The 27703-nt window shown below is 51.4% G+C and overlaps 1 long non-coding RNA gene across 2 annotated transcripts; it reads right to left on the bottom strand.

Annotated features, from left to right (window-relative positions):
- Nucleotides 1–18038: 18038 nt before the first annotated feature.
- On the bottom strand, nucleotides 18039–23132 carry LOC119260722 (uncharacterized). Of its 2 annotated transcripts, none has more exons than XR_005128788.2 (5): nucleotides 23103–23132; nucleotides 22436–22515; nucleotides 20656–20739; nucleotides 20222–20302; nucleotides 18039–18270 (listed from the first exon to the last, which is right to left on the bottom strand). It is a non-coding gene; the product is annotated as an uncharacterized LOC119260722 (long non-coding RNA). The 2 variants fall into 2 exon arrangements; XR_005128787.2 differs by having other exon boundaries at nucleotides 23010–23124.
- Nucleotides 23133–27703: the final 4571 nt, after the last annotated feature.

Genomic DNA, 27703 nt, shown 5'->3' with positions numbered 1-27703 from the left:
ACAATGGGGAAAGAAAGATCATTAAAGCCTGAAAAGCCACTGAGGGCTCCAGGACCCTCCTTATCCAAGTGCCTAAATCCACAGAGACCAGCCCGGGGCCTTGCAGGTGCTACCCCCGAAGAGGACACCCCTGTTCCCAGTGATGGGTAAGTGACTGGGGTGGAGGGGAGCTGAGAAATATTACATGAAGCTGGACAAGTAGCCATATTTTGGTGGTTCAATCCCTTTTATACTTGTCAGGCTACTTCAGGCTTCATAAGTCTGTGCTGTCCCCACTCTCTAACCCACACTCGTCTCGCAAATAACACACACATCAGGTCCCCATCGGGCAGCACCATCACCCTCCTAATATGCTGGCCCTGGTCCCTTCCCCCCAGGAAACTCTCACACTCTCTGTCCACACCCCTAAAAGTACTTAGATATTGAGGGGTCACTCATACTTTTTCCATGAATTTTTTTGCTGTCAAGTCCTGGGGGCAGATTGTTTGGGCTCACAGAAAACATGAGGTTCCTTGAACCCTTTATTCAAATGCAGCTGCTGAACCTGCACTGCAGGCAGGACTGCCACCTCCTGGAGAGATGCACAGCCATGAGATTCCATGTGGGTTGCCAAGGAGGGTCTTAAAAGACTCTTCCAGACTCCCAGAGACCATGAATTTCTTAATCCAGCAAATATCTAGTGTAGGCTGGAGATATTCATGGGCATGTAAGATGGAGCAGTGAACGAAACTAGGTTCTCTGTCCTCTGTGAATCTACATTCTACCGGAACTAGATTGACTACAGACATAATGAATTAGTGGTTATAGAGAATCCTAAAAATGTACAAATCTGTAGGAAGCAGGAAAATAGAGCAGAATGGGGCAGGAGGAGGGAGATCACAGCATTAACCGGGGTGGAGAGTAGATGACATTTGAGCAACAAATTGAAGGGAACAGGGACTTGGTCATACAGACCTGCTAGGGAACAGCATCCTAAGCAGAGGGAACAGCATCACAAAGGATCTACCTATGTTACATGTGATATGTGCAAAACCAACGAGGAAGTCAGTGTGGGTGACCTGGGTGAGCAAGAGGAAGGGTAGGGAGTCCCTGGTGGCTCAAGGGGTTAGGCACAGCATATTCCAAGAACAAACTGTGAGACAAAGCACTAACCCAAAAAGAAGCAGCATCCTCCTTTTCCCACCCCTCTGACCTCAGGCCTCTCTCCCTCAGCCATCTGATGTGCTCCCAGAGCTCCCTCTTTCTAGAAGAGTCTATCCCAGATCTTTACTCTCCCATTCTTTCCCAGTAGCACCAGGATCCCATGCTGGTCTCTCTGCACCGCTCTCCATTCCATCCTTCCCTCCCTGACAACCCAGCCCCGGGGTCTGACTTTCCATATTCAACCACAGCTGCACCCAGGTCCCGTGACTGGAGCCCTGGCCAACTATCCCTTCGCCTTCCACTCTGGACCAGGGGCTTTGAAGTCTCTCTGGCCTCTGGGCTCTGTCTTAAGACCCAGAATGGTGGTGGAATTAAAGGAAGCTTCATCATCATGGTAGGAAGATGAAGGACCAAGTTGACATCAAGCAATGCACTAATGAAGATCAAGGGCTAACCCAGAAGACAGAGAGCTCCCCTTTGTAGAAGGTTTTATCCCCGATAGATTTTGGGCCATCCATGGGCTGATTTCCCTCAGCAGCAGAGTCGTCTCCCTAACCTGGGCTTCATTCCAGGATAACACACTCTTCAGAACACCCTGGTGCTGACAATCTGCCTAAAGGAAAATCCTCAAAGGCCCTTCTGTCATGAAGTCCTCCTGGTCCTGCCCCAGCAGGTGGCGCTTTCCTCCTCTGAGACCCTCAGCCCAGCCCCGCACAGGCACAGTCAGTGTTTACTCAGCATTGGTATGTGGTTGCTGTTTCATACACTGGAAACACAGGTTTTACTGATAGGAGTTAATAAAATATCTGACATTAAAATGAGCTGATCCATAAGAAAGCTTGCTACACAAGCTTTTTGAAGAGAGAACAAAAGAAGTTGTGAAATGACAATAAAAATCTCTGTTATTGTTGAAAGATGTCTGTGACAGCATTAAAAATAATCAGACATTTCCCATACTTACTATATATCTCAGGATTATTCCCCTTAATCCTTGCAATTCCCCTTGGAGTGGGGCTGTCACCAACACTTGTGTTTTACAGTTGAGAATCCTGTGGGGAAAGTAACTTGCCGAAAGTGACACTTTGACAGAGCCAAGATTCAAGGCCCAGCACACCAGCCACAGAGAAAGGGAACCTGATTGCCGGGAGGCCTTGGACTCCGCATAACTATTCAGAGCACCCCCTTGTGCGCAAGGATCTCCGACATGGTGGGTACATTGGGTGCTGACCCATCTCAGAGCCCACAACAGAGGCTCAGCTGCTAACACTACACATGCAGCTGCGCATCCGCTGACCGCGTGGCAGGGACACAGGTGTTCCCTGTGTTCATTACTGTTTCCTCCAAACAGGCATCGTGACACCATCACAGCGCCCCGCGGTTCCTGAGGCGCCCACGCGCCCCGTGGGTGCTCCCCTCACAGCCCGTGCGAGCTGCCCAGGATGAACGGACACACACACTGTGAGCTGCTGACCTAAGGTGAGAGTGGAGGGGCCGCTCCTTGACACGGGATCCGGGTGCATGTGGCTCCATCCACAGCGGGGGGCTCTCTCCTGAGAGGGAGGAATCCCTGGGGAGCTCAAGCTGTGGCTCCAGGCTGAGGAGGCCCAGAGGAGGGGAGGGGCTGGTGATGGCAGTTTCTAGAAATGACTCCTGGAGAACTGGTCTTCGCAGCCTCTTGACCATTTTGAACTGGAGGCATTTCTCTCCCGCACACGCTTTGCTCCCCCGACTCCCTTTACTTCACTGTTACATTGGGTGACACGGGATGTAATGGACACTCTGAAGATGACAGGAGGAACACCCCACCCTGCTTCCTCCCTCCACGGAGTCCTCAGTTACCTGCAAGTAAACACCTGTGAGGACTGGACAATCTGGAGGCCCACAAGGGGCAGGTAAGACCTCTGGGGTCTGTTGCAACAGAGAAACCCCCAGGAGCTTTCACTCCTTGCTTGTTCCCTGCCAGCACCACCTCGAAAAAGGAGATCTGGGGGGAGACAAGCCCTGGGAAGGGAAACCAGCCCAGCGGGAGGGTCTCTGGGGCAGATGAGCAGCTTGCTGAGAGGGTCATGAGAACCCTCTGGAAGGTTTCCTGGAGCCACATGGTGCTGCTCCTTCCCAGGGTCTGTCCAGGTTCTGGGGCTGATGTGTCAGTGTCCCTGTTTCCGGGTCACAGATTTCGGGGCGCCCACCCGTGGGGTTGCTGGTTTGTGCTCCTGAGGAAACCCCCTCCGCGATCCAGCGCCCCGGCCCCCCACCGCACCCCCCTCCCGCGCCCCGCCCCGGGTCCCCTGCGCCCTCCCTGCGCTTTCAGGCGGCCCGGCGGGCCCCGGGGGGCGCTTGCTCACCCCCCTGAGACGCGCGCCGCAGCGGGGTCGGGCCGGGGGGCGGGGGACCCGCGGGGGCTGCTCCCGGCCGGCCCCGAGGCGGGTCCGCGGGGGCGGCGGCTGCGCGCGGGCCGGCGCGGGGGCTTCCCGGGGCGCGGGGTCCTCAGCCCGGACCCCGCTCTGCCCGCCCGGCCCGGCCCGGCTTCTCCCTGGACCCCGGACACAAAGTACTTAGTTTCGGGCCATTCACACCTTGTGCCCGCGCGAGAGCCCAGCGCTGCTGGAAGTGCCAGTGGTGCCGCCTACCTCAGGAGAGAATCCCGTGGAGGGGAGTAGCGCGCGCATCGGCAGTGGATCTTCTCGGAGAAACTCCGCGTCCAACGGCAACTAAAACCAAAGTACCAAACTAACACGGCCACACCGACGATGATCACCCCTGCAGAGACTCTAGCACAGACATGCTTCATAGCGCTGGCCTTGGGACCCCGCGGGGCGGCCCAGCTGCAGGAGAGGGGCGGGAGGGGAGCAGACCGGAGAGCAGGGAGAGAGAAGGCTGGGGAGCGACTGCACTGCGCTTCCGAGCTGCTCCCCGGCCTTTTCTATCTTCTTTTTCCATCCCTGCCCCCACCCTCCCAGCCCCGGCTGGGGACCAGCACGGGTGTCAGGGACTTGACAGAGTTGACAACACCCGCTGCCTCCAGACTCCCGAGCAGAGGGACCCCGATGCCCCCCAGGGAGAAAGGACCCCCTCACCTCAGATATCAGCCCCCACACGCCCCCTGCCCGGGTCCCCAGGGCCCTTGTGCTGCCCCCACAGCCTGGGCTGGACTGCAAGGGCGGCCTCTGCGCCTCTGCCCCAGCACAGGCTCCGCCTGCCCAGGAATGGGCTACAGCCCCTGTCAGGGGCCAGTGCCTCTCAGCACCCCAGAAAGACTCCCCCTAACCTTCCCTCCTCTCAAGTGGCCTCAGACCTAAGACCAGGGTGCAAACCCACCTAGACCTCCCACTGCCTGGGTGACTGGAGCTAGTTACTTGGCCTCTGGGCTTAGATGTGGAGCAGATGACAGCAGGGCCTCCTGCATCAGGTCACTACGAGGATGTGCTGATTCCTCTACACAGAGTACTCAGCTCCACGCCTGGCGCAGGAGAAGCCCCGGGAAGCTTCAGCTATCCTACCTGCTCCCTGATGCTGGGGGTGGGGTGGGATTTTATGACCCACCAGGTGTGCTGGGAACAATGTCTGGCGTGCAGGAAGCACAACAGCAGGGGATCAACAAGCTGTCAGGAGGCTTTGCCCAGACAGCCCCCCCTCTTCTCCCTCAAGGAGCCTGAGCACAAGGACAAGTGACATGTCAACAGACACCTCAGAGAATGACAGGTCAGGACACAGGAATTCCTGGGCCAAAGTTTTGCAAACAGAGGGACTAGTACCCACTTTCTCCTAGTCCCAGAGACAGCAGGAGCCACCAGAGCAGGGAGGCAGGTGGAGGGAGGCAGAAGGGGAGAGAGATGCAGAGGCAGACACAGGGCAGGTCACCCCAGGACCTGCAGGGGGAGGGAGGGCTTGGGGCTGTGGCTGTTACTATTCACCCTTTCAAGGTCCCCGCGGGACTCAGCTGGCATCACATCTTCAAGGATGACTCTGGCCCCTGCGGTGGAATAAGTTGCAGGAGATGAAGGGAAGCTGGAGACAGGGATGAAGACGCTGACCAGGAACACAGTCACAAAGGAGGCCCCGAGAAAGGGAATGAGGTTCCGGACAGGTTGAAAGGAGAAGCCATGGGATTTGTGGGTGAGTTGGAGACAGGGATGGTGAGAAAGAGAAGAGACAAAAATGAATCGAGAATTTGTGTAATTTACTTTTTGGCATGTGCAAGGGGATTTTAAAACTGTTCTGGAGGCTTCCCAGTCCTTTCCATTCTGGAGTTCCTGTATTTCGTCCCTCTAGAATTTTCGGCCTGAGTAACTGAGCAAAGGAAGGACAACGCTGTCATCACAGCCCTGGGCTGACGGGGTGGAGAGAGACGGTGGGGGGGAAAGGCAGGGGAGAGCATGTCATCTGGGCTGTGTTCCCTGTGAGATCTCCATGAGACGCCAAGAGGAGACTTGAGACACCCAAAGGGTATAAACATCTGGAATTCGGGACATCGCGGGTGCTGGCCCTCTCACAAGAACGGCAGGTCTGGCAGGGGGTGGTGTGTGCAGCCGGGAGGAGAACTAGAGCTGGAAGAGCGTGTGCAGAAACAACAGAGCCTTCAGACTCAGCCCGGGCTGGGCCTTTATTCCAGGTCCAATGAGCAGAGGAGGAGTCCCCTTCCCAGCCAGGACCCCGGGGAGAGAGGCCCCTGGAGAGTCCCTGAGGCCCTTAGCACGAGCTGGTGGAGAGGCGAGCTGAGGACAAGGCCCAGGAGAGCCGGGCCAACGGGGGCTCTGGGGAGAAGAGAGAATCCTAGCAGCCCTCAGAGGGCGCCAGGAGAAGACCCGCCAGCGAGGGCGCAGGAGCACGGGGGCAGGGGAAGAGGAGGAATCTGGGCCTGGGAGTCCCAGGGAGCAGCAGGGAGTCAGGAGAGGTCTGCTGTGCCATGTGGGTAGCTCCCTGGCTGTGGATCGAACTCAGGCCATGGTAGCTGGTGATAGCTTGATAGTGCTGAGACTCTAACCCCTGCACCACCAGCAAGGACCACCTTGGGCATTTTTCTTTCACCAGGATGTTGAAATGGGGCCACAGACACATCTCTACTCAACTCAAGAAAGTAGCTGGTGTCACTTCCTGTCTGCGGCTTGTACTGCAAAATACAAGTGCAGTATGGTTCTACAAAGGCAGCTAACCCTTCGCCTGCCTTGTGAGACAGACTTGAAGCTACAAACCACAATGACGTAAATCAAAATATTGGGGATGAGAAAGAAAACCTGTTGGCCAGCTGGGTGACTGCGGGCTTGGCCGTCCTCGTCCTGGGGCCTTTCACAAGTGTGGGTTACATCCGTCTCTTCACAATCCTTTAAAAGAACAGATCTTCTAGTGTCTCTCCCTTAAGTCCCTCACCCCTTGTATATTAGCTAAAACATTGGGAATTCATGGCTGTTTGGTGGTTCTTTTGTTCATTTTTTAAATTTATGTGTGCCTAAAAGTACTGGGCTACAGGCCAGAAGTGTGGGCTGAGAGGATTTACCAGAGACAGAGTGGGGAACAGAACAGACGGATCTACTGGGATACACTGCTGAGGGGAGCAGCGGGAGAGTCAGGCGAGGTCTGCTACGCCATGTGGGTTGCTCCCTGGCCAGGGATCCACTGGTGCTGCAGAGGCTGCAGACAGCTTCATAGGTTGTGTCTTAACCCCTTGCGCCACCAGGGAGGCCCTGTTTGGTGGTTCTTGTAAATAGAATATTTTATTTCAAAACCCATTCTCAAACTAAAGATCAAGTTCCACAATGGAATATTAGTGTAACTTTTGTTTACTCATTTTATAAACAAAATTAGTGTAATTTATTTTGGGTTTTTTGTTTTTCTTTGGTTTTTAAAATTTGTATTTTTCATATCATTGCTCATTTTTAAACAATATTTGCGGGCCTCCCCGGTGGCGCAGCGGCTTCGCGCTGGGTTGTGAAGCTGCCCGCGGCCTCTGCGGCGCTGGTTCAATCCCCGGCTGCTCCCGGCCACCGGAGGAGGGTCCCACATGGCGCGCAGACCTCTCCTGCCGCCCGCTGCTCCCTCAGCAGTGTACTTCAGTCCTTCTGCTGCTCTGCTCCCCGCTCTGGCTCTGGTGATTCTCTCACCCTCCCGCGCTTCTGACTGTACCCAGTGCATGTATAAACAAAACAAAAAAACAAACAAATAAATAAATAAAAACAAAACATGCCTCTTTAAAAAAAAAAAAACTGCACACATTTAAAAAAAAAAAATAAAAAAATAAACAATATTTGCTTCCCCCACCCCCTCAGATGTAGTCCCATAGAGTTTCCTTCCCAAGGCACCCGAGCACCATCACCTCAGTCCCTGTGAGCCTCCTCCTCCTTCTCATTCTCCTGCCTCTTCCCCTGCAGGAGCCTCTGATTTATGTCTGGTTTGCTTTGTTGAGTTTCGTGCTGTTATTATTTTTGTACACTGATGTCTTACTTGTTTCCCCTATATTCCTGCTATAAGTGGAACCATCTGATAATTTTCTTTCTCCTTCTGGCTTATTTCATAATTCCTTCTAGCTCCATCCACGTTGCTGCGAATGGCATGAATTTATCTTTTTTGATGGCTGACTAATATTCCATTGTGTATCTATGCCACCTCTTCTTGATCCAGTCATCTCTTTTTGGGCATTTGGGTGGTTTCCAGGTTTTGCCTATTGTAAATAGTGCTGCAATAACCATAGGGGTGCAGGTGCTCTTTTCAATCGATGTGTTTGTGTCCTTTGGGTAGATGCCTGGGGTGGAATTGCTGGGTCATGTGGTAGCTCCATGTTTAGTAGGCTGAGGCACCTCCACACAGCTCTCCCTAGTGGCTGGGCCAGTTTGCACTCCCACCAGCAATGCAGGAGAGTTCCTTTCTCACCACATCCTCCCCAGCATTTGTTGTTGCTTCTTTTTTCTGATATGTGCCATTCCTACCGGTGTAAGGTGGTGTCTCAATGTGGTTTTGATTTGCATTTCCCTGATGATAAGGGATGTTGAACATTTTTTCATATGCCTGTTGGCCATTTACATTTCCTCTTTGGAGAAATGTCTTTTTAAGTTCCTCTGCCCATGTCTTGACTGGATTGTTTACTTCGTTTTTGTTGAGGCGTGTGAATTCTTTGTAGATCTTTGTGATCAGTCCCTTATCAGTTGCATGGAGTGCAAACATTTTTTCCTAATCAGTGGGGTGTCTCTTTGTTTTGGTTAATCTCTCTTTTGCTGTACAGAGCTTTTCAGTTTCATATAATCCCGGGCGTTTATCTTTTCCTTGACTTTCTTTGCTTTGGGTGACGAGTCTTTAAAGATGTTACTGACCCAGTTCTTTTACCCATTTTGAGTTGATTTTTGTGCACTCACCATGTAATTTTGAAGCATATACTTCCTTTGCAATGAATGAAGGCATTTCCAGACACTGCCTTTGGAGTCCTAGAGCATCTATCAAGTAGCAGGGAACTTGGCCCAGTTAAGGAATTCAGAAGCCTTTGGGCTGCTGCAATGAAAAGCTGGAGTCTTGGGAAAAATGAAGAAAATAATTCCTTCAGATGTGAGGTGGGGTGTTTATCTGCAGTAATAACCAGATGACTAGAATTTTCTCAAACTGGATTCTCACAGCACTGTAGAGCCTACACCCAGCTCACATGACACTTAGAGACGCTGATCCTTGGGGGACCTGCACTCTCCATTGATGGAAGTTTCTGTCTGGATGCTTCTGCATGTATTTTCCGTTTGGAACTTTTCACCTGGAGATAATAGGCTGTTGTTCATGGTTAGACGCAGAGATCTAGCCAGGACTCAATATATCAACACATCAGCATCACAACTGTATAAACTCTTTCAGTCATTACTAGGAATTTGTCCTACAAACATCCTTGCTCACATAAGGGATGGGCCACCTTACTCTTTGCAATGTTGTTTATAAGAGAATGTGATTGCAAACCAGCCAAATGATCTTCCCAAAGGGGGATGGGTTAAATAGTGAGAACACATCATTCTGGTACAAAAAAATGCAGCTGTGAAAAGGGAAGGATGTATATGTTGATACAAGTGTGGGGTGGGCAGGCAGGCTACAAAGTGCAGTGTACTGAATGATTGGGAGTAATACCACCTGCTGACATGTGCTTGCATTTTCTCAGAGAAAGTGGCTCTCAGAGTGCAGGGTAGGAAATAGAACAGGTGAGCCATGTGGGTGGATTGTCCTGTCAGGATTGACATACACGTCACCAAATCGAATCTTAAACAGAAATGTGTCCTTAGAACCTACTATAAACAGGAACCTGAGGGCGGCAGGTGTTACTTCTCACTCATCACCCTTCAGAGGAGAACTCGGTAAATTTCATTGCGTGCTGCTACAGCCTGTGTTGTTTCCTCAAAACCACACTGAGTTGAGGGCTTCCTTCCTCTAGGCGCGGACCCCTCAGCAGCAACCACGAGGGCCTGAGAACAGAGTCCAGTGACAGGAAGTGCAGACATTCACCCGGCCTCGGGGAGCGCTGCCGGCTTGATGCCTGCCTGAGGGACAGTGTTTGGGAAGTCCGGTGTATTCCCAAGACACACACCATCCCCAGGGTCCACGGAAGCCACAGCTCACAATGGAGTCTTCAAATTCCCCAAAACCTCCATTTCAGAGGCTCTTGAAGCTTCTACTTGTTTTGCAGAACCCTCCTCCCAAGAACCTCGGCCTCCTTGCTTCCGTGGGTCCCCCCAGGGGTGTCCCATCTGTGCACACAAAGGCTGCCCGGAGCCTGTGCTCCCTCAGGATATCCCTTTCCTGCTCAATGCCCACCGGTGACGTGTACGGAAGAGGTTGCGGGCTAGATAGCGCCCACTTGCCCTTCAGATGCTCCATCCTGCCCCACTGGTCTCTGCCCCAAGGTGCCCCCGTAGGCTCCCCTGCAGGGAGGAAACTGAGTGCAATGGGTTATTTCCTCTTTCAGTCCATCCAAGGTTGCGCAAACAAACGCCAGACAGGATCGCTTATAAAGAACAGGGATTTCTTTCTTCAACCCTGGAAACTGGGAACTCCAAGATCAAGGTTTCTTGGTGTCAAGGCCTCTCTGCTAGGGCTCTGCCCGATGGCTTGTGCCTGTCTGCAAGGCAGGGACCCTGAGGGCCTTTGGTGACCCCTCACCAGCACTCCCTGCTGTGCCAGGGCCCGGTCTCTCTGACAGCTGGATCCTCTCACTATGCGTCCCTGCTCCGTGTCCGGGTCCTCTCTTCCCGAACACACGGGGATGCTCTTAATGTGTTCACAGGGACAAATGATCCCCACTGGAACTGGCATGAACCAACCAGGATGTGCGATCTCTACACACGTGTGCACGCGACTCAGACACGACTCTTCTCCACCATGGAAATGATGATAACCTTTGTGATCTTCCCAGTTTCCAGAAACCTCACCCACCAATGGGCTTCCCCAGCTCATCTCCTAGTTGTACCTGAGCCCAGAGACGGTCACACTTAGACAACAGCAGGCTCATGTGTGTCGCAGTGTCTTAGAGGAGTGGGGTGTGCACTGAATACAACATTACACAAAGACGTGACAGCACGGACAGTGGCCCGGGGCCACGCAACACTCTGACAGGGTCTCCCTCCACCTTCCTGGTGACTTGTCTTGACTTACAGCCTCAGCCGGAGTCTGGGGTGTCAGTGTGCTGTGGGGAGCAGGCTCTGCCCGAGGGCTGTCCTCTCGATCAGGGGATTCTGTGCACTGACCCGCAAGACCCAGCCTCGCCTCGCCTCTTCCCTTCCCTCCCACTGATCCCTGCTCCTTGCTCTTCCCCACATGTGGCCTCCCCAGGGCCTTTGCTTCTGCTACTCCTTCTGCCCGAAAAATACTTTTCACAGATCCTGGCAGGAATGGATCCCTCCACTCCTTCACCTCTTGGCTCAAACGTTACCTCTGTGTCCCCTCGCAGGACAGCCCCACTGAAACCACAACCCCAGCCCAAGACCTTCCAGCTGTTTTCCAGCTGCTTTTCTCTCCAACAGCTGTCGCCATCTAAATGCCATCCCCTTCTTGAAGCTTTTTATTCCTCATCTTCTGCGCCTGCTGGGGTGCAGCCCCATGAGGCCTGGGCTTCTGTCTCCTGGAGTGGTCCTGGCACACGCTCCAGCACGGGAACCCACAGGATCACAGCTCTATGTATTGAATGAGTGCGTGGTTGACGCACAAACATGGTCACGCATTGCCCCTGTCAAATTTCCTCATCATCAAGATTCCCCACACCCAGGAGGACACTGAAACCCTCAGCATAGTTTTAAAATGGGCAACGGTGCATCTGGTCCTGGACAGTCACCTCCCCCACGCCTTTGTGAAGAGAGGGAACTGTTGTGATGTGTGAAAACAAGACGTGCTGCTGTCGTGGACCTTGAGGAGCAGAGATGGGCACATGAGCAGCAGGGGGGCAGCTGAGCAGCAGGACAGGCACCACTCAGCCAGCCCTGGTCCCTACCCACAGGGCAGAGGCGAGGGGGGACCTGCACGGTGGTGACAGCGCAAGTTCCAGCCACTTCTCAGAGCTTGAGTCCAGGCTCCAGGTTTTCCTCCATGTGCATCTGCACGGGTCCTTCCTGCTCTAGCCCACGGAGCCTTCCCGCCTGAAAATGAGGACGGGGCGCCATGAACTCATCAATTGCAAAGTGTGGCTGAAGGAGTCATGACAGGGAAGCTCTGAGAACCTCCAGGCCCACAGCAAAGCTTCCTCATGTGTATCGAGCCCTGGAGAGTCACCAGAGCTTTCACCACAGGCCTTGGGGTGTGTGAGGGCATCAGAGCAGCCGCCACCCTCACCTGGAGCAGTTGCTGTTTCATTTTGTTTTTTGTTGTTTTCTTTGTTTTTGGCTTGTTTGTCTTTTTGTCATTTTCAGTTTTTCAAAACAAGCACAGAGACCAGGAACGAACCCCCATCACACCCCGACCCGTGCTCCCCAGACACGAGACTGATGGCGCTGAAAATCACTGCAGTCTCTTCACTGTGAGCAGAGCCAGTGACAGACTCCAGGAACCGCAGCTAAAGTCAGAGCGGAGAGGCCTGTAGCATGAGCTCTGTCACGTTAGCACAGCCACCTTGTAGAGACGCGCTTCACTGCACACCACAGCAGGAGCACATCCCCAGCCTTCCAAATGGAAGGACAAAGACAGACTCATCCTGCCCAGTCACTATCCCACCAACAGAAGCTCCGAAGCCCGTCCAGGGACAAGCTGCCACCCCCTGGACTCTTGCTCTCCTCCCAGGGACTTTCATCTGGAACAGCCCCAAGTTCCATCCTCTCCTCTGGAAAAGCTTCTTTCCTTTGCCTCTCTGGATGGCCAATGTTCCACCATGGCCTGCATTTCCCAGATACTTCTGCTCTTCCCAAATACTCCATTTTGTGGGTAAAATAACCAGCTGCTCCTTTTTTATCAACAAAAGGTAGAATCTATTCTGCCCTTGATTGTTCCTCCTTCAAACAGAGCCCAAGCTGAAATATGAAAATGTCTATGAACATACAGAGAAAAGTCTACTACTTTGCATAGAGATAAGGACATTTATTGCCTTCTGAATCTTTCTGTATTGGTTAAATTTTCCAAGTGAGTAGCCACTATTACTTTAGTATTTTTAAAAAGCAATTTTTTTTTTTAAAATAACACACATTCTTCTCCATGGAACTGAAAACAGCAGCATCTGATTGAGTCAAGGACCAGTGTGCTGTGAGGGACTCTGAGACCTGACTGGTCACCCGGCAACCTGGAGGCCGACACTGTGTTCCCCAGGACAGGAGGAAGAGAGGCCCTGGGCCAGGGCTTCTGGGGATTAGCCCAGGGAATGCCTGGCTGAGGACAAACTGTGAGTGAAAGCTGGGTGGGGCCTTTTCTCTTCCGTTCTAATTTCTCAAAAGTCCATGCCTCTTGTCACCTCCTCCTTCCCTCTAGCACACAGTAATAATCACACGTGTCAGGTTCTCACTCCAGGGACGAGTTAAGGGCAGTGGCCTGGGAGCCAGAAATCCTGGGCTCCAGCCCTGAGATTGTCTTACCCAGTGGGGCTGGATGTCTGGGCAGACATTGACCTGGCTGTGCTTCCTGTTGCTAATCTGTGATGCAAATGGCTGATGCCTGTGGCCTCCCTTCAGCTTTTAAGGTCTACACTTCTGAAAGCTCGAGATGGTGTGAGGCTCTGTGGGTCTGGAAAGAGAGGGATGAGGACCACCCCTTATCCTGCTCTGAGATTTGGGCAGAGAGCTCACTTCATTGAGTCTCAGCTTCTCATTTCACCTGATTTGTGGAACCCAAAACATGTGTGAAAAACAACTCTATTTAGGACACTGTGATAGCCAAAGCGAAAGCGTCAAAGGAGAGGCCTCCCTCAGGAGAAGTAAGACAGGTCAGGATCAACCTGTAGAGTGGATTCAAATAGTCAAGTGTCAGGCCTCCCTGGTGGCGTAAGGGTTAAGATGCAACCTATGACGCTGTCTGCAGCCACTCAGCACAAGTTAAATTCCCATAGACCAGGGAGCAACCCAGCTGGTGCAGCAGACCTTTCCTGACTCACCTGCTGCTCCCCTCAGCAGTGTGCTTCTTCGGTCTGTCTGCCTGTTCTCTTCCCCACTCTGTCTCTGGTGAATCCTTTCACCTCCTGCACCTCTGGCCTGTACCCCAGCTCTTGTGTGCATAAATAAATAAATCTGTAAAAAAAATTGCCAAGTGTCCCTGTCCCCTGAGAAGTTGAACCAGTGTGGCAGGTAGATTTCTGCTCCTTCCCAAACTGTTAAATTGGCAAAGTTCACCCAGTCTTGTCTGAGAAGACCACTAAGGACACGAATGTATTTCATGAGACAGTGTCATGGCTGATTGATACCGTTTGCAATGGACAGATAGTGTTGGAGAGAGGGAGTTGTGGCTGTTTGCATTCCCAGGGTTAAAGGGGAAAATCTGTCAGAATTACTTATCAGTTCTCCTTCATTCCTTTTTCTCTCACTATCCCTTCTCCCCGTCAAGACCCTGCCCTGCCCTCGATAGCCCGGGGTACTCTGCAGGGCTTCAACAGCAGGAGAAGATGAGTTGGTAAAAAAAAATTGTGGCAAAGGTTGACTTTGCCTTGGAGGCAAATCAATGGCTGACAAACCAACATGGCTGACCCACTGGTTTCTGGGGTAGAGCATCTGTAGAGAGGACCATCATGTCCCCTTCCCAAAAGAAGATGGAGCCAATTCCCAAGCCTGATCAGTACTGGTCTGTGGCTTGGGTTGAACGACAGACACAGTCAGGGTGACAGTCGGGTCTCTGGGCCAGGAGATAAGACACCCTTTAGATTCTGTTTCTATTTAGAGGGAATCAGACAACCATGGAAAGTCCAGGCCATCAGTGTAGACAGAAGAGGCAAATCTATGGGGAAAACTTAGGTTCCCTGCCTATGAGTGAACCAGCCAACATCACAAGAAGGAGACCCAGTCACCCCAGCCTTTCCCCAGATGCTTGAGCCATTCTGTTAAAGCACCAGATACGTGTGAGGCCATCATGAATCCTCCAGCCCCAGGTGAGTAGCCCCACCTGAAACCACAGGGGGGCAGAGAGGAGCCATTCCACAGGAGCCTGCTCAGATTCCCTGTCCACAGAGCAAATGGTGCAGAGCAAAAGGATTACTGTGCTAATCAGCAAAGTCTTGAGAACAATAACACCACTGTTGGTCCTCTCCTGTCCCAATCTGTCTTCTTGAACTCTTTTATTATGGGCAAAATAAATCCCTGCATTAAACTCCTCTGTTGGAAATATTCAGAGCTAGAACGCCGTAACAGACATGGCATGTGCAATAAAAGGGTAAACTTGACCTTTCAATGGAGATGTGCTGATGAAATAGATCTCAGACTCCAAAGGCAGTTGTGAGTCCGATGCCATAGTCTTGAGAATTTGCAAAAAGCAGGAGACAACGAACTTGAGGACGGCTCCTCATACCTGTCTTCTCTAGGCTCCTGTGCCCTCTGGCACCTGGTGGGGTTGGGCCAATAGGAGACACTGGTAAGAAGAGGGGTGGAGTAGGAAGAAAGAGTCGGGACTTGGGCAGGTCCTGAAACTATCATGGCAGTAGCAGGGGTTCCAGACTTAGCCAGAATCAGGTGCTGGGTCACCCCTGACCCTCTCTTCCAGGCTCAGATGTGAGCAGTGACTGTTTCCTCCCCCACAGCCACTCTTGGCAGGTGGCCCCTCTCCAGACACCCCAGCCATCCCAGACCCCAGTAACACAGGCTGCAGTGGGAACAGTGCCCCCTGCTGCTCCCCGCTGGGTGCTGCAGCCCTGACTGTCCCGTGAACCCTGCCCAGGTCTTTGGAAATGGCCCCCTTTAAAGTCTCTTTCATGGATCTCTTCAGGGCCCCGTGTGCTTTCTGCTGACAAGCTGATTAGCACAGGGCACGGAAGGATCTGGAGCCGGAGATTGTAGAGAGGATCCATGAAGAGGATGTCTGTAGGGTCAGGAAGACCACAGTGCAGGTTTTCTAGATCCCATGCAGACCGGGAAAAGGAGAATCAGAGTCCTCAGTGGTTTTTTGAAGTCTTTTATTGGGGTTCACCAGGCATATGGCAGGCAGGGACGCTGGGGGGCCGGTAGGCTGGCAGGCCTCTCAGGCCCAAGCAGGTCTTCACTCTGGGCTCTCCGGCCTTCTCCCAGCTTCTGCTTCTCTTGCTTCTCTCTCGGCTTCTGCTGGCATCTCTGTGACACCGCCCTTAAAAACCCAGTGGAATCCCATCTACTTGTGCCCACACCCTACTCCAGGTGCCCGCCATCAGTCATGCATTCAGGACCGCAGGGCTCTGTCATCTATCCTGATGGCGGGAGGGCAGAAAAGCCTGACACTTTTTACCTTACACTACAATGTCCCTCAAGGCGGCTGACGGGGGTGGACGCCAAGGATGACCAGGGAAGATAATGAATCAGGATGGAAGCAGCAACGGGAGTTCTGAGCACAGTGTTCGGGAGGGGGGTGCTTGCTGGAAGTGGGTTCCATGCTAGGGAGATCTGGAGGGGCTGCTTCATGAGGAATGCCGAAGACGTTGGGCTGCTGCAGTTCGCTGGAGGAGACCATCTCTGCTGGCCAAGCTGCACTTCGGGTTCATGGAGGGTGAGAGGAAGCAGGTGAGCGTGGTTCTCACATGCAGGGTGGGAGCTTGTGGAATCCTTCCTTCTGGTTCACATTCTGCGCTGTTCCCTCCTGTGACCCTCGTCACCGGTCCAGTGAGCCTCTCCATTGTGTCCTCTCAAGAAAAGCTGACCCCCATGGCGCGGCAGCCCTCGCCTGTCCCCTCAGCAGTGTATTTCAGTACATCCCCCTGCTCTGCTCCCCGCTCTGTCTCTGGTGAGTCCTCTCACACCCACACCTTGGCCTGTGTGGGGGTTCTTGTTCTTGGATGCATAAATAAATAAATCTTCAAAAAAAAAAGAAAGAAAGAAACACCCCAAAGGTGGGTGAACTGGGGAAGTCTGAATCTTAATTGCACCTGGCCCAAGCACCTGTCCTCATGCCCAGACAAGATGAAAGTCCACAGCAGTGCTCAGGAGAGAAGAGCACAGTGGGGGAGAGGAAAGGCTCCTGCAGGGAGAGGGATGGCCAGTCAGGGCCAGGGGAAAAGGAGCCGAAATTGACTGACTGTGCTAGACTGTTCACTGCTGCGTCTTTGTCGTCCCCACCACACTGACATAGGATTATTATAGTTCTCACTTGGGTGGCAGGGAAGCTCGAGCTCAGGGGCAGCAGGAAACCCTCTCCTGGTCATAGAGTGACCCCAAAATAGGAACGCAGAAGTGCCTGACTCCACAAATGTGCAATTCTTAATAATCCAAGTGGTATCCAAGGGAGTACCAATTTATTTGTCAAATCTTCATTCAACACATCTGTTTGTTAAAACCAAGAAAATCTCCAATTTGGAAAATTAAGCAACACGTTTTTCAATAACGAAATTAGATAATATTTTTTACTAAATGATAATGAAAAGACATATTAAAACTTAGGCACTGGAGCACTCAGAGAAAACTTTATTGAAGCAAGTGTGTGTTAGAAAAGAAAAAAAACTGACCAAAATCCATGGTTTAAGCTTCCATTGCAGCCAGTTGAATAAAGAAACCCCAAGGAACTAGGATGAATTTCTATACCTCTACTGATACAGAGAAGATTAAAATCCAATGTAAAAATCTGAAGATGGGTTTCTTTGAATGAGTGGAAAATGCTGACAGTCCCCAAACTAGACTGATCAAGAAAAAAGGGAGAAGCTTCACCTGCAGGGTCAGGCACGCACGCGCACTGCCAAGCAGACCATGCGCCCTGCGGAATGGAGGAGGAAACGTACGTTTTCAAGTCATTCAGAAAAATCACATTCCAGATTTTATTGTATTAAACCTCACAGGCACTTACTGGTGGAAAACAAAAGGCACGTTAAGTTTGTGGTTTAGTCCTCAAGATAGAGAGCACATGTGCTTTGGAGTCCCACAGACCAGAGTTCAAAGTCATCCTCTTCCTTGAATAAATTATGACATTAGGCCAGAGATAGAATCTCTCTGCACTTCCATTTTCTCATCTAACACATGGAGGATAATAATATCAACCTCACTGTGCAGCGCACCAAGCACTGGGAAGCTCTCACAAGACTTTTCCCACATGACCATGATCATGGCATTTATAGTCTGACTATCAATAGATCCTAAAGGGTTCAAAATGGACCCTGACACAAGGCCGTTCATGTGGAATGTGACACTTTCTGGAAAGCTTGGGTGTTTGTCTTCCTGGACTTGACAGTACCAATATGCACCATACTGAAAAATGTGCTCATTTTCATAAAGGAGGCTGCCCACAGATACCCAGCGTAAACCCTTCATAGGAAAGTTAAAATGAAATAATTCAGGATAACATTTTCATTCTAATATTATACAATGATTTCTCTTGAATAATACGACATCAAAACAAAAGCTATGTTAAGACTGGAGAGAAAGGTCTTGTCCGGTGTTGAAATGACAGGGGCTCCCCTCAAATCCTCAGCTCCCCACCAGTGTGGCTCCCGAGTCAGGCAGGTTGATGGACAGCAAGAGTGCAACGATTAATCCGATCACACCACTGCCCCATAATACAGATTTGCATTGTGAAACCCCACGATTCAGACATGCAGGAAATGACTTCCTGTGACAAGAAAACAAAAATGGAGATCAAGTGGCAGCTCAGGAAAGGGTCTGGTTAATTTGAAATGAAAAAACCCCTTCATTAGTAACAAAAGAACCCATGGGCCCCCCAGCACCCACCCCATCTCCTGACAACACAGAGAAGGGCCAAGTCAGGAGTGAGAAATAAAATGAGAAGTAAATACTTTGAAGGGAGTTTGATGACAAACTCCCTTTGTGCAAGGATAGAAATGACCTCCTGGCTCTCACACTTAACAGCTGCCAACATGAACATCAACTGATGAGCAAGGACAGCAAAAGCAGCACCCTGAGACAAGGGTCCCCAAATTATCTGTTGATGACCTGCTCTCTTCTCCTCAGGAGCTTCTTGAGAGAATGTTGAGCCAAAGCCTGAGAAGGGGCAGTGTTTCTAGACTCTGGAGAAGGCAGGAGCAGGAGGACCTCACCTCCTCTGCACAGAGCAGCCCCAGGGGGATCTAGCTGGTGAGTGACTCTCATTTCCATACAAACAAGAAAACAAAGCACCAGGGCCCAGAGGGAGGGGCTGGCAAGTGGAGGAGGGGTAGAGGGGGAGCAAGGTTCTTCATCACAGGAGAGTCCAGGCTGATTGAGCTGAAGGCAGAGAAGGAGCCTTAGAACAGCGACCAGCACCCACGGGCTTCTGAACACTCGGGTCTGTCTCTAGCCCATTCCAAGGCCAATGGCACAGAGGCTTGAAGTGTGGATCCCCCATCCTCACCAGTGTGGTGGCCCGGGATCCCCCAGAGAATAGACTCAGGGAAAGAGGGGGGAAAAGCATCCACAGAACAGGGAGGGCCCAGTTCCCTGCTCCCCCAGAGAAGGGCGGAGCCCAGCAAGGAGGAGCAGCTGGAGAACCTGGGAGAGGGAGGAGCCATCAGGAGGGAGACCTGGAGGAGGCACCTGGAGCAGAGACCCAGGCCAAGAAGCCGCCCTTATGTCTCAGCCTTGGACCGGACCAGGGACTTGGGGGACAGGCAAGGAGACACTTGAAGCGCCAAAGACGTGCGGGACAGACCCGTGGGGAGGCTACAACGGCAGCCTTTATCTTGTCTTGGCTTTGGATTTTGCTCCTTTTCTTGCAGACCTGCCAGCCCCTTCTGCCCCTTCCTATGGGCCCCACCAGGAGAACCCTAGGCTGGGGGCCGGCTCTCAGGCCTCAGCGTCCCGCTTGGGCCAACACTGTCTGGCTGGGCTTTTACCCTCAAGGGGATGGGTAACTGTGGGGGCTTCTTTGGAAACTCTATTCTCTCCCTCCTCTTTGTTGCCCACTAATTGTTTCCAAGTTCCTTTCCATGACAGGTCTTCTGCATGTTTTGTCTTGATAGGGCAGATGGCAGAGCCTATTTAGAGCTGGCAGGTTTGGGGGTTCTGGGTTCCCCGACCCTGCCCGGAACAGGGGTGACAGGACAGGTAAGGAAGAATGAGCAGGTGGCCCAGGGTGGCTGGGAACCCTCCTGGGTAGTTAGAAGGGGGGCGGGGGAGGGGAAGGAGATCAGGATAGTTCATCCCCATCACCACCAGGGCCAAGAGGGACTCATGAGACCTCCTGACTCAGAGGAGGCAGAAAGAAAATGCCTACAAATACCAAGATGCCATTCCTGCCTTAAGAAAAAAACCAATGGGGGCCTCCCTGGTGGCGCAGCGGTTGAGCGCTGGGTTGAGAAGCTGCCTGCAGCCTCCACGGCGCCGGTTCGATACCTGGATGCTCCCCGGCCACCGGAGGAGGGTCCCACATGGCGCGCAGACCTCTCCTGCCGCCCGCTGCTCCCCTCAGCAGTGTACTTTGGTCCTTCTGCCTGTTCTGCTCCCCGCTCTGGCTCTGGTGAATTCTCTCACCCTCCCGCGCTTCTGACTGTACCCAGTGCTTGTATGAATAAATAAATAAATAAATATTTAAAAAAAAAAAAAAAAAAAAGAAAAAAACCAATGACCTGTCCGTATGCTCGCAAGTAAATGTAATGTCTCGTCTTAAATCTGATTTCAGTCGTTGTATGGAGCCTGAGCATGAGTCCCTGGAAAGAAAGAGGCAAGTGTTAAAATGACAAGATCTCACAGACATTTCTTGAATCTCTTAGTTTCTTCTGAGGAGCAGGCAGGCCCTGGGCCAGGCTCTGGGCAAAGAGTGGAGCAGAGGAAGCTTCTAAGAGCTCCCAGCTGGAGGGGAGCTGAAGGTGGGAACTAGGTGGGTGTCTATTATGGAGACTAAGGTAAGAGAGAGTGGCTGGGCTGGGTTGAGGGGAGAGTGATTCCCCATCCATCCCTGCCCCAGTCTGTTCCCAGGACATTCTTGTGACTAGGGATTCTTTCATGGCTCAGTTCCTGAAATCACCCTGAGAATACAGGAGTACAAAGGAGCAACAGATACCTGGTTTCGCTGTCATGGATCACGCAGGCATGTAGTGCGGTAACAGCTAAAGACAAATTAGGGACTTCCACACTTGCAAAAACACTGAGATGAAAGAGACAAAAACCATTAGCCCCAAACCACAAACTGAACCAGGTTCCTAGTGCCTGTCAAAGCCAGCAGGCAGGAGGCCACTGGTTAGAAGCTACTCTCTGACACTGACCCATAATTTGCATTGGAAACACCCAGTGTACTCCTTCAGTTCAACCCTCTGAACAAAGTTCTCAAAACAAGAGCTAATATCTGCACATCAATAGGGATTTTTTGCATTTTGTTTGTTTGGTTTTTTTTTTTTTTTTGAAGATTTATTCATTTCTTTATCCAAGAACCAGGGTACAGGCCAGATTGGGGAGGGTGAGAGGATTCACCAGAGACAGAGTGGGGACCAGAACAGGCACACTGATGAAATATACTGCTGAGAGGAGCCATGGGCCCAAAGGAGAGCTCTGCTGGGCCATGTGGGACTCTTGCCAGCCAGCCTGGATGCAACCCCTGTGGCAGAGGCTGCCTGCAGACAGCTTCACAGCGCTGCACTCAACTGCTTGCGCCACCAGGGGAGGCCCGTTTCTTTGCATTTTCTTATTCCAAAAGGTGGTCTTAGGCCACATTTGAGCTTTCCCTGCTGAGTCAGAACCTACTGCTGCAAAGCCCCTGGGGAGCACAGGCAAGACCCCGGGGTGCACAATTGGAGCTTGAGAAGCACTGCTTTGAAAAACGCTGATGTCCTGCTCTAACCCCAGTCCCCAACTCTTCCCCATGAGTCTGACAATTGTCATTCCTTGTGCAAATACTGGACCCCCAATACCAGATATAGAATTGGGGAATGTTAATGTTTTTACCCCCAAGTCCACAAAGTTGGGGTCAGAAAAATATATAAATGCCAATGCTCCTTTGTGGAGTTAGACGTAACAGAAAAGAAGGAAAATAAATTTGGGCCACCAGAGTGCCCTGAAGATGGAGAACACAGACTGAAAAGGTCCCTGAGGTGGAAGCAGATGTAAATACAGGGGCAGTGGGAGACAGAGACCCGGATGGGGTAGATTCCGGGATGAATTCAAGGAGAATTAGCGCTGATATTCCTCGGTCTTTTCCTCTGCTGTGGGCAAAGATGCTGGACATTGTTCGTGCATCAGCTCAGATGATCTTCAAATCACCATCACACCCCGGCTCCTAGTCCAGGGGCTGCAGAGGTCAGGTGCCCTGCTGGGGTCACATGGCAACGACGATGACCTCTGGAGTCCACCCCTGGAACCCTCACAACACACTGTGACAACACCAGCCCTGAGCGATAAAGGCCCTGCAGCTGCCACCACGCCTGACGTGCTCCACTGTCATTTCACAGCTGGGTGAGAGTCTCACGCTGTGCATGAAGCAGAGAGGAGTCAGATCAGATCTACAGGACGGAGAATTTAGAGAAGGTGCAGTGTGGGGAAAGGTGTTCTGGGGTAAAAGTGTAAACAAAGATGGGGAATGGACAAGATGGAAGGTCATGAGAGACATTGAAAAGATCACAAGGGTCAAGAGGAGGAGGAGACACGCAGCAAGGACCACTTCAGGGCTGATGCAAAGGAGCAACTGGACAGAAGTACCAACAAGGAAGGCAAAGGTCTCCATAGAGACACAACTTTTACCCTTTGAGTCCAAATTTTCCATCCTCACTTTAAACACAAAAATCATATCCTCTTAGAGACAAATTTTCCCATAGGCGGTTATGCTGACCACAGAAACAGAAATCACGTACCTGGATCCATTGTAGGCGACAGACTCTTTGTTGGACCCATTGAGTAACACAGGGACCTTTTTACAGGCATTTTTTGCAAACTGAAAAACAAAAGAGAACCTCACTATCCCTCCGCATGCAAACGTCAGCACCATCCCCAGCGCTTCCACCAAAACAGCTCCCAGCTCAGGTGGTGAAAGACGAAAAATCCCGCGTGGGTCTAGCTCAGTGAAGTCAGGTCTGTGAGTGTCGTGCCCAGACACTGCAGGAATTTCGCGTCACATGGGGATTCTGGAAGGAGTGGCTCCAGTTTGTGTCTGAACAATGAAGGTCAATGTCATTGTTCCCATGGGAGATAAATTAGGGTCCAGAAGCCGGAAGTGTAGAGACTGAGGGGAACTTCACTGGGGAAGGAAGCAGAGAACACTTTCTGGGACCTGCAGTGTAGACACTGAGCATTTCACCTTGGGAGTTAAGCAGTGGAAGAAATGGGTGAGCCAAGAGGAGGGAGGTAGGAGAGAAGGTGACACTGAGCCCTGGACAGGCCCAAAGAGAAATGCATGGTGACATTATGAAGCCAGGAGTTGTAGCTCACCGTGCAGCAAACATTTAGCTGGCGTCTGGGCTAGGCCTGGGGGATTCAAAAGGAACAAAACAAAGGCAATGACATGTTCCCCAGGAGGCTCACCAGGACTCCAGGACAGCTCCAGTCCCTTCCCTGAACAACAGCAGTATCCCACATCCTCCATGTGACCTAACAATATGGTACTGTGGTGAGGAGCTTAACCACCAGCAATGGGAAAGCTTGAGAGTTGTGACCCCCTGCTGGCTGTGACCAGGGTGGGGGGGAGGGGATTGGGTGGGCAACCCATGGCAGAGGGGGCGCCCAGGAAACCCTGTCACAGGAGCAGAGGGAGGAAAAGGAAGGAACCAGGAGCCAGAAGTGCAGTTCCCTGTGAGGGAGATGAGGAAGGGCAGGAAGAGGTCATGGAGGGCAACAAAGACCAAGACCCGAAGGATGAACAGGATGTTGCCGAGTCACGGAGGCAGCTGCCAACAGAAAGCTCAGGGGGCTTGAGAGAATAGGGGCGATTTGGGGGACCCCTCAGTGGATGCTGAAGTGAAATAGAAGAGTCAGTTCATGGAATTCAGGTTCATGGATGTTTAGTCACGGGCTTTGCCTTTATCTGCAAGTGGTAAATCACCGTAGAGAGAAATTGAAACGGATTATGAAACCCAGCGTGTCTCTTCCCTCCGGGTGTGAGGCGCAGAGGCCAGTGGCGGGGGTCACCAGTCACAGGGGTAACTCAGTGGAGTGCTGTCAGTGAGCTGAGCAGGGACCCCGCAAAATAGAATTAGCAAGAGCCCCACAGAGTAAGTATTGGGGCAATTTTCCCCAAGGTCATGTCTCTTGACAGGAGGAAGGAAGACGGGGTGCAACCACCAAGCCACGCTGTCTCTGTGTCAGAGACGGAAGGATGGAGTCTGATGAAAGAAGGTCATGGACACACATCCCTGAGATCTTGGCCAAGATAAAGGTGCAGTCCCAGGGGATCTCTCCATGGAGTGTCACTGGGCTTAAGTCACTAGATGGATTTCAGGCCCTAGAACATTCTGTCTGTGTGTGTCTATAGAAACCTGCCTCTCCCTGAGGTTTACTTTTTAGACACAGCAGAGCCTAGAGGCTTATGGAATGACATGGAGCTGAGCGCCAGGCCAGTCGGAGAACACACCTGCAGATGCAGAGGAGGGGCTGCCCAGAGGCCAGGGGCCCCCCACAGAAATCTTATTCCAGTGTCTGAAGGAAAGTCCCTTGATGCATGAACTGCCTTGAATTAGCCAGTTGTAAGGGAACTTCAGTCAAGTCCACATTTCTTTGCCTCTAAGGTTCTTTTCAGCCAATAAAACTTCGCTCCTTTGCCCTCAACCCCAGTCTCCAAAGCCTCTATAATTTAATCTGCTCTCCTAACTGGGGCGGGGGCGGGGGGAGGGCAGCTTTAAGCTGATCTCCTGTCTCCTTAACAATGGATACTCCATAAAGATTTTTCCTTTACTCAAAATCCTGGTGTCGTAATAACCTGGTCCCCGCACATCAGGCATGTGGTGGTATGATTCCCAGCAAGCAAGTTGGGCTGGAGGTGGGTCGGGGCGCTGGGCTGGGGGGTTTGAATGAATGAAGGGAGCAGACGGGCTGCCCTAAAAACTGATCCCTAGTGCATGATCCAGGTCATGAGTCAGGTCACACCCAAGCCAGCACCCTGCCAGTCAGTGATGCCTGGAGTCTGAACAGGGCCCGGAGACCCTCCCTGCACAGCGGACCAAGGCTTCTGTCTCACCTGCTGCTTCCGTGAACCCTTTGGTTCAATAAAGCTGCCTTTTCTATTCCCTGCTCTGTCTCAGAATTTTGTCACCACTGTGTCCTCAGCCTACACCCCAATTCCCCCCAGAAATAGGGCGGGAAGCTGGTTGCTTGGTAACAGTAGAGTGTCCTTGGTCACCTTTACAGTGTTCCCTGCTCCAAGGAGAACATTTCACTTACCTGTACTTTTAGCAGATATTTTATTTACCTGCACCTCCAAGCTGTCACCTGTAAAACACACGTGATGTGCATGGAACCTACTTCGTGGGGTTCTTGTGAGAATGAAACATTTGAATCCATGGAACAGCCAAGGAATGTGCCTGGCAGGGAAGTGGTCTGTAAACGTGGACTCTTAGGATTGTTCAGAATCCACATTGGCCAACACCTGGATCAGATGATTAAAATATTCTGAGTGTCCTGGCAGCCAAAGTCAAAGAATGGATGGACGAGCCCGGGGATTCTCTTCAACTGGGGGCCCGGACCCTCCATGAAAACCCAAACTATATGTGAAAATCTTCTGGCACGTGCTTAGGAAAGTCTTTCTCAGGAAAGGTTGAATCCTACATAGTTTTTCCTAAAAGGCCCTGTGATCCCAAAAGAAAGAAAACCAACCATTGACCTTTAAGTTCTTGGGTCTCCAGAATTCTAGAATTTCACTGCTGGTGCTTACCCATTTGGCTGCCACTTCCCAGAATACACGTGTAGGACCCATAGGGCAGATTCCATTCTTTTCTTGATAAGGGCCATAATTCACTTCTAAAAGACACAGTTTACAGAAAGTAATTGAAATGGAAAAGAGTTTAATTTAGCCCCATTCTTCCCCAGGGCTTCCAGCTGGTGGAGACATTTGCCCACTGCCAAGGAGGAGGAGAATGGACACATCTCCACCCAGTTTCACTTAGTGCCCCCAAATCCCTTCCAGATCCTTACCTTGCCCTCCAAGCACCAAAGGGGAATGAGGTGACCAGTTCTGAGTCATCATGCTGGGACATGAAGGCCAGAGCTCACCTGGCAGAGCAGCCCCAGGCTCTTCCCACATCCAGGAAGACTTAGGTGTGAAACTAGGCCCTCAGGGGACCTCTGGCCACCTGCTGCTCTGTCTCCTGCCAACACTCTCTTGTTGACAGCTCTCCTCCCTCTCCCACACCCTTAGGTTCCAGACCCCTGAGTAAACTGTCTACACCCCTCCCCATCAAGAAGAGTGCCACCATTGGGGAGCTGCCACAGAGAACCTGAAGACAGTTTCTGTGTTGCTTAGCCTAAGGATATTTGCATGAATGACATTTATTTTCTTTTTATCGATGTATAACAGACAAATAAAGTCATTATCTCTTTAGATTGTAAAACCTGATGACTTGATATCTGTATATATTGTGAAAAGATCCCCCCATCAAGTTGACTAGCACATGCATCACCTAAAATGAATGTTTCTGTTTTCATGAGAACATCTAAGACCTTCTCCCTTTGCCAATTTCAATCACATAACACAGTGTTATCAAGTGTCATCACCTCGCTGCACACAGACGCTCAGACCTTCTTTATCCTGTAACGTAGAGTTGGTTCACTTTCACCACCCCCTCCTTAGCCCCTCCACCTTCCAGCCCCTGCTGCGTTTTGACTCTGTTTCTACTAACTTCATGTTTGAGTTTTGTCAGACTTCACATGTGATGTCATGCAGTATTTATCTTTCTCTGCCTGTCTTGTTTCAATAGCATGATGCCCTCCAAGCTGAAATAGGCTGTTCTAGAGGGCAGGATTTCCTTCCTTTACCTCCAAATAATGGAATGATATGTATTATTAGTAAAATATATACATTTCCATTTTCTCGGCTGCATTTGACTGCACAAACACTTATTGTGTTAGTCCTAAGATTGGAAGGATGAATAGAAGTTCTCACCTTCAGCCATCACATGATCTAGTAGTGAACCCTAGGGCAAGTTAGGGATCATGAGGCAGCCTCAGGACAGTGCAGGGACTTCAGGAGAGATAAGGAAGGCTCCAAAGAAAAGGACAAATTCCAAACAAATTCCAAAGGGGACAAATCAAGCACCCCAGACTAAGGTCAACAGGACATTCCAAATTGAGGACAATAAAGAGGAAAGAGAAGGTCTGGGACACAGAGACTTAGCTCTGGGCACAGAGACATTGAGACAGTGATGAGACCACCCAGAACTAACCCCTCACAGAGACCCTGGTGGAGCTTTGGAATCATCAGAGAAAGAAGGTGCATATTCCCTGAGACAGGCCTCCACTGTGGCTTCCTTGCCCCTCCCTGGCCTGGTTTCATGGGCTGGGAGTCCCACTTTATTTCTGTTCTTTTTCTCCTCAATAAAAGATTTCTTTCCCTAAATAAACCTGCCCCCTCTAAATGCTTGCCTGAACGTCTGCAAAGTTCCTGCTGAGGCTTTGGGAGACACCAGCCCCTGGTGGTCTAGGGGCCGGGACTCAGTGCTGCCCCTGCAGCTGGGATCTGTTCCTGGCTGGGAGACTAGGCCTGAAAACCTACAGTTCCAGTATCAGTATCCTCAAATAAACCAGAGAAACGGTTGGGGTGGCCCGCAGCACACGAGGGGAGGCTGTGTGGGACTCAGTAAGGTTTCCTGAGGAGAAAACACCTTCTCATATTAAGGCGTTTTGGGTCTTTCTGGGCAAGATACAGCGACTTCTGAAAAATGCCTGAGACCTAAGGTTTCCCCAGCCCCCTTGTTCTCGGGATGTAGTCTTGGTCCCAGAGTTCCTGCTGGTCAAGCTACAATGTGGAGTCAGGCAGGAGGCCCCTCACCAGGACAAAAGCCTTGGGATGAGGAACATACGGGAAATCCAGCATCTGTTGAACACAGCAGCGGACATTATGGCCAGGTGAGCGCAACCAGCTCGACCACCTGGACGGGAAGTCAAGGGTCACAGGGTCTAGAGAGAGGGAGGTTTGA

This window comes from Talpa occidentalis, unplaced genomic scaffold (assembly GCF_014898055.3).
Source record: "Talpa occidentalis isolate TD23 unplaced genomic scaffold, MPIMG_talOcc4v2.1 talOcc4.6, whole genome shotgun sequence".
NCBI lineage: Eukaryota > Metazoa > Chordata > Mammalia > Eulipotyphla > Talpidae > Talpa > Talpa occidentalis.
This window is presented reverse-complemented; position numbering and strand designations above follow the sequence as displayed.